Raw genomic sequence first — 7,413 nt, forward strand, 5'->3', positions numbered from 1 at the left:
AAGAAAATATTTGATGAGGGTGAAGCCAGCTCAAATAAGTAAAGAAATCAAGTTACGTGAACAATGGCCAGTTCCCCTTTTACTATTGATGCAATAAATACATGTTACGTTCCATACACATTACACATACAGGGTACTCTTGTTCCTGCTTCTTTAACATATTTACATACCTAAACGGTATCCAGCAGGGCCAATGGTGAACCTGAGGAGGGGCAATAAGAATTAAAGAAAATAAACAAGAGAATATAGTTGGGGCCAGATGGATCACTGCCCCTGGATGAGGACACAGTTGACACAGTCTGTGAGCCAAACCTTTATTTTATAGTCACATCACACAAAGCAAGACAGGTAGTGGTCAAGATGTTTACAATGTTCTTGTCAGTTTCAAATCTACTTCTTTCCTGCTGTTGCAATTCTCTGAACTCTATCAAGCTTTGTTTTGGCAGCACTCGCTGCACCTCCTGCAGCCCACATCCCTCAGCTATCTAGGACATCAAGATTGGACTATAGGTCAAGCTTACATACAACCATAGCCTTTGACTATAATTGTGCTTGGAGGGCTTTGCCTTCCAAGCTGGGACTTGTACGTGGCTTTGCCACAAGAGGACCGTGCCGTCTCATCAGCCTGAGTCTTGTACCTGTCCAAACGCTGTAGCCGCTTTCCACACATACCAACATTAATTAGTTCTCATGTCACAAATGATGCCATCATGACGTCACTAAGAAAGCACAATTCATTCCAACCACTGGAAGAACCAAATAGCTCTAGCAATGTAAATAATAGTCATTGGTTATATTTCATTTCAATAGAGTGTGAAGAATAGAAAAGCATATAGGTTTCTAAAAAGCTAGCTGGCTTTTTTATTATTGACTTTTAGAGAGGGGAGGGGGAGAGAGAGAGGAAAAAAAAAAAAGACATCAATGTGAGAGAAACATTGATCTGTTGCCTCCCATACTCACCCGACTAGGGCTTGAACCCACAACCTAGGTATGTGCCCTGACCTGGAATCAAACTGGCAACCTTTTGGTGTTCAGGACAATGCTCCAACCAACTTAGCCACCCAGCCAGGGCTACCTTGCTTTTTATTTTGTTTTTAAAGTTTATAAAAGAAGCCACAAGTCCTTAGTCACCAGGACACACATTAACTATCTTGACCTATATATACTCCAAGTGCTGTGCTCTAGGAATACTATGTGTAGCAACTGCTATTTTAACTAGCTTTTCAAGTGGCTCAAAACCTAAAATTTAAGAACCATGACCTAGGTGTTCTCAAGAGACACAAGGGTAGTTGAAAGAGAGCAGACACTCCAGTGAACAGGACCCAGGCCTTCCCTTTGCCTTTCCTCCCTCTTAAGTAGAGAAGCTCTGCTGTATGGTCTAGTGGCATTGGGCTGTCATTCTTTCCATCCATTGGGCCAGAAATCTGGGAGTCACCCCTTCCCTTCCTCATCAATCCACCAGAAAATCCTGTCAATCATCTTATCAAAATATATATCCAAATCTGCCTCCCCACCTTAATCAAGTCTGCCATCTTCTCTTGCCTACTCCTGCAAAATCCTTCTAAGCCATCTCCTTGTTTCTGCTCTTAGCCTCCTCCAGTCCATTCTTCTTGGGACACCAATATATTTTTTTTAAACTTAAATTAGCCTTAACCTATTTGGCTCAGTGGATAGAGCATCGGTCTACAGACTCAAGGGTCCCCGTTTCAATTCCGGTCAAGGGAATGTACCTTGGTTGCAGGCACATCATCCCCTATTACTATTGGGCAAAAGCTTATATTGTAAAAATGAGATTATCTTAAATTAATATGCTTTTAATATAAACATAATATTATGGAGGTAGCTGATTGATGTTTCTCTCTCATCGATGTTTCTAACTCTCTCTCTCCCTCTTTCTTCCTCTCTATAAATAGTCAATAAAATATATTTAAAAAACCAAAACTTAAATTAGATCACATTGCCTCACAACTTAAAAGCTTTCTATGCCCCCAAAGCATTCAAACAAAACCTGGGCTCTTCTGACCATGGATTGTAAGTGTGCCATACCCCTGCCTGTCTCTGTATCATCTTGTGCCACACTCCCCATGTCTCAGTGCTATTCTAGTCACATGTTTGCTTTTCTGTTTCCTCAGCACCAAGCCAAGGAGGCAGAGGACTTTGCATTTGCTCTTCTTTTTGCAAACACCTCAGCATAAATGTCACCTCCCAGAGATCTTCCAAGACCATTCTATTTAAATTTTAAAAAAAAATTCAATTTCCCTCTCTCCATTGTTCTCTATCTTAGCACTTTTTGTTTTCTTCAGAACACTTATTACAACTTAAATTTTTTGTTTGCTTTCATTTTGTTTGGCTCTAAACTAAAAGCTCCATGAGTGTAGGAACCATGTCCATTGTGTTCACCTCTATGTCTCTGGTACCTACTATGAAGCCTGGAATACATTAGGAACTCCATTATTGGAAAAATGGATGAAATCATCCAAAGTTATCGCTGAAACTGGTTTGGCTCAATAGATAGAGCATCCGTCTTCGGACTGAAGGGTCTCGGGTTCGATTCTGGTCAAGGGAATGTACTTTGGTTGCAGGTACATCCCTGGTAGAAGATGTGCAGGAGGCAGCTGATCGATGATTTTCTCTCATCGATGTTTCTAGCTATCTATCCTTCTCCCTTCCTCTCTGTGAAAAATCAATAAAATATATATATATTTTTAAAGTTATCAAGGTGTGGAAATCCCTAATACAAAAAAGTTAGAAACTTCCATTTTGGGTGAGTGACAGTGAAATTAAATTCCATTCCAGAATTATATCCATGGCTGCTGACCTAAAATTCCCAAGCATGTTTTCTTCCAACCCAGTGGAGCTAGGTCACAGTATTGTTGGAAAAGTTCTATGAAGCTGACAGGTTGTTTTTACCCTTTTGAAGAGGAATTTATTAACCTTCATCTGTAGGCACAAAGATATCACAGTCAGAAATAAGAGTTTGAGCTCTTTGGGAGATTACATTGCAAACATTATTAATATTTGTTATGTTTATATTAAAAGCATATTTATTTAAGATAATCTCACTTTTACAATATAGGCTTTTGCCCAAGAACATTATGACAATCTCATCTGGAGAAGGTTGGGGCAGTTACTGAATTAGATTTGACTGCTTGCCAACTATGGCACAACATTGGATTCCCCACCACTAATGGAAGTGGATGTGTGAGAAGAGGGGTCAGAGAGGGTGACAACGAAGAGGACTAGTTCTAAGGTCCTTACAGTTGCTTCTGATTCTTCACTGTCAGCTCAGCCAATTCAGCCCGACTAAACAGATACTCAGGGCCTTCCGAGTGCCAGACACTGAGCTGGGAATATGACAATGAACAATTTAGACACTCATTCTGCTCCAACAGAATCTGGAGATGGTAAATGGGGGGTAAAGAAGACTTAGCAAAATCAGGTGGTGACATCAGCACTTGGAGCTTCTCTCAGGATGTCACTTTGCCACAAGAATTAGCCACTTGTAGTCAACAAAGAAATAGTACTTTTCTGAATGGTGCCCAAATATGTTTAGTCCTTGGTTCCATGAAATGATCATTGGGTGTATTTGAAATGGCCCCAGAATTGAAGCCCCAACAGCCTTCACTCGACTTTTCCTTAATCTCCTTATTCGACCTCCTTAATCTCCTTATTCGAGCTCCTTATACCCATGTGTTTATTGTGTTTTCCTGTGTGATACTGAGTCACTTTTTCTGAATTTAATAGTAAAATCCATATATACTTCTTTTATTAGGTTTATGGAATAATAGAAAGTCTGGCTTGCCCAGACTTTCTTCAGATGTTATTCTGAAGCTATTTTCTAAAACACTGCTGTGTACCCAACTGGCATGGCTTGGTGGTTGAGTGTCAACCTATGAATCAGGAGGTCATGGTTCGATTCCCAGTCTGGGTTGCAGGCTTGATCTCTAGTAGGGGTGTGTAGGAGACAGCTGATCAATGATTCTCTCTCATCATTAATGTTTCTCTCTCTCCTTTTCCTTTCCTCTCTGAAATCAATAAAAAAAAATATATGTAAAACACTGTTGTGCCCCCAGTTACCCACATTTTACAGACCATCATGATGCTTATTTGTAACCGATGGCAGCTGGGGTGGTGCATCTATGTTTTCTCACTAGTCCCATTCTTTAGATTCGGTGCTAACCATTCATTATTAATATAAATCACACACTTTAAAAAAAAATTTATTGACTTTTAGAGAGATGGGGAGAGAACAAAATTTCGGGTGGCTGTCTCTTACATGCTCCCCACCTTGGATCAAGCCTGAAACCCAGGCATGTGTCCTCACCAGGAACCCAACCGGGAATCCAACTGACAATCTTTGGTGCATGAGACAACGTTCAACCAACTGAGCCACATTGGCCAGAGCTAAATCACTCTCTTTTGAATTGTCTCAGCACCAACATTGCCAAGTAGTATGGCTCACTTCAAGCCTAACTGTAAACTTGACAGTGGTTGCCTCACTCATTATCAGACATTTATTCCATTTTTCCCCAGCTATTTTATGACTGAATGGAAAGAATATGAATTATGTGCTAACGTGAGCAAGTCTTTAACTTCCCTGAGTCTGTCATAAAATTAGAGGATTAGATTAGGTTGGAGGTTAAGCTACTGAACAATGATGCAAATTTAGCTCTCAGATGAGCTTAGATTGGCCCTCACGGCATTTTCAATATTCTCATTCATTGGCAACCTTATAAAATTGGGAGGTTTCCCGTAAAACTCCATATTTCCTTCTTCTCTTGAAAGAAATCTGAATTCTCTTGAAAAATCTGGCTTCAGAGACTCCCATTCTTCTCACATTCACAAATAACAAGGGAAGTAGATATGACTGACCGACCTCATTTCTCTTCACTGGCAGCTGAAGACGGTTAGCCCCTGCCCTTTTTCTGGTGAAATCCAAGAGACTTAAAAGAATCAAACTTAGAAAAGGAAGTTCTCTTACTGGCCTAGAAAATTCTTTTAGGAACGAGAAACAGTGACCTCATCTCTACCATAGCCTTGGGTCAAGGTTCATGTTGTGGTCTCACATTTTTCAATATTTTTCACAGTTTGTTTGCTGGTTGTTTTTTTCTCTGGTTCACTGTTCCCGGAAGAACTGAAATACCAGGTTGATGCGTGGCGTAGACAGAGCAAAGTCCTATTTCATCTCCCCTAAAAATCCACTTCACGAAATGTCCTCAGCTAGAGGACACACCAGATGTTAAACTGATAAGAACATATACTACACTTGATCTGAGCCAAAAAGCTGAAAAACAATCAACAGGTTTGTTTTTTTAAAATAACTGCAAGAGCCCTAACTAGTTTGGCTCAGTGGATAGAGCATCAGCCTGCGGACTGAAGGGTCCTGGGTTTGATTCACATGCCTGAGTTGCGGACACCATCCCCAGTAGGGGGTGTGCAGGAAGCAGCCGATCAATGATCTCTCTTATTATTGATGTTTCTCTCTCTCTTCCTCTTCCTTCCTCTCTAAAATCAATAGAAATAAAAAATAAAAATAAAGTAAAATAATTGGGAGAGGCCTGGCCAGTGTGACCCAGTTGGATGGGTATCACCCCTGCACCAGAAGGTTGCTGGGGCTCCATCCCAGGTAGGGGGACATGTCTCTCTCTCTCTCCCCCTCCTTTCCTCTCTCTCTAAAATCAATAAAAACATATTTTTAAAAAATATAATTTCTATAAAAATAATGATCATTGGGAGGAGTGAAATTGAGAACAAGGTAGTTTATTTTTTGCCCCAACAACCTTCCTGGTTCTCTGAATCCACCTTTCCCAGAGCAGTTCTTGCCATTTGATGACTTAGGAGAAGGAGTGTTTGTAGGGAGGAGAGTGGGTTGTAAAAAAGGAAAGAAGAAAATTCTACCTGAACCAATTGAAAGTCAGAAGTCTTTTAACTAGACTCCTGCTCTTCCTGAAATGGCAATTCCCACCTGGCCCCATTTGTTTATTTATATTATCTGTCTGGCCCTTTGGGTCACCTGTAAGATTACTAGATAATCTGTAAGTCCTCTTCCATCTTAATAAATCTAAACATTTCTAAAATATTTCGACAGTGCTGAGCCCCACACGCAGGTATTCCCTCCTCCCCTGGAAAAATATCACCAGACTAAACACAAAGACGCAACCCTTGTTCTTCAGTGAAATTCCCAGCAACTATAAAAATCCCCAACACCTACAAGGCACGCAGTAAGTATTTGTGGAATGAAGTATTCAGGGTTAGCAATTACCTTTGGAAAGGGTCCATGGAGATTAACAAAGCAAATGAGTGTTTAAGAGGGCACAGAATCACCTTAATTGCGGTATCATTATGTTTTATGTTGCCCAACAGAGAGGGATAGCCAACTTTAAATGTTTTGGATTAAATATTTTGTAGCTTAACAAGATCTGAGTACAAATACAGCTTTTATAATGTATTTTTACTTCTATTGAAGGCTAGGTATATATTCTGGGCAGTAATGAAACAAAAAAGAGTAAGCCTGAGACTCAAAGGAATAAAGAGTTTACTTCTTTGATTGAGATTAGGCTTAAATATTGCACTTTTCTGAAAATCGGGTTTCTGAATGGGGCCAGCGTGGTGATAGGTGACAGAACAGTACCCCCTTGTGTTTAGTGTTGGGACTTACATCACCTTTCTTAGCTGACAGCTCCTGGGTGTTAATCCATACATGCTCCAGGCACCTTGATAGAAGCCAGGGGGCGTCACTGAGCAAAACACCCCCAGCTCCTGCCACCTTGTGAAAGGCTCCTCAATGATATAATCATTCAAATACATATTGAATTTTAAGTTGCAGTAACTGTTTTTGGAGACAAGGGCATGGTACTTGGAGAATGATTCAGCTTTATTCTCTGCCTCGCAAGATAATTGGCATACTAACATAGACTAATTTATTGAAAACCCTATATACTCAGGCAGTAAGTATGCTACGCATTTCTCCTGCATTATCTCATTTAATGTTCACAAACAGTATAGGCAGGTAAAGTGTAGATAAATGATTTTCACCAGGTCACACAGCAAGAAAATGGTCAGACTAAGATTTTTAACTCCCATATTGCTTACTAACTGGGGGGTGAGGGTGTAAGCAGCTCAAGATACTAGAAGTTTCTTAAATATGAGGAATGTGTGAACCCATCTTAAAGTTCTCACGGATGTCCCCATCACTATATCCAGGGTCAACTTGTAAAATAGGCTGTTAATAATTTATTTTTTTAAAATATATTTTATTGTTTTTGTACAGAGAGGAAGGGAGAGAGATAGAGAGCTAGAAACATGGATGAGAGAGAGTCATCGATCAGCTGCCTCTTGCACACCCCCCACTGGGGATATGCCCGCAACCAAGGTACATGCCCTTGACTGGAATCGAACCCGGGTCCCTTCAGT

General features: G+C 40.4%; 1 non-coding gene across 1 annotated transcript; it reads right to left on the bottom strand.

The window, feature by feature from the left end:
* Nucleotides 1-5,109: 5,109 nt before the first annotated feature.
* LOC118719629 lies at nt 5,110-5,296 on the bottom strand. Its single transcript, XR_004988199.1, has one exon. It is a non-coding gene; the product is annotated as a U2 spliceosomal RNA (small nuclear RNA).
* Nucleotides 5,297-7,413: the final 2,117 nt, after the last annotated feature.

This window comes from Pipistrellus kuhlii, unplaced genomic scaffold (assembly GCF_014108245.1).
Source record: "Pipistrellus kuhlii isolate mPipKuh1 unplaced genomic scaffold, mPipKuh1.p scaffold_m20_p_15, whole genome shotgun sequence".
Taxonomy (NCBI): domain Eukaryota; kingdom Metazoa; phylum Chordata; class Mammalia; order Chiroptera; family Vespertilionidae; genus Pipistrellus; species Pipistrellus kuhlii.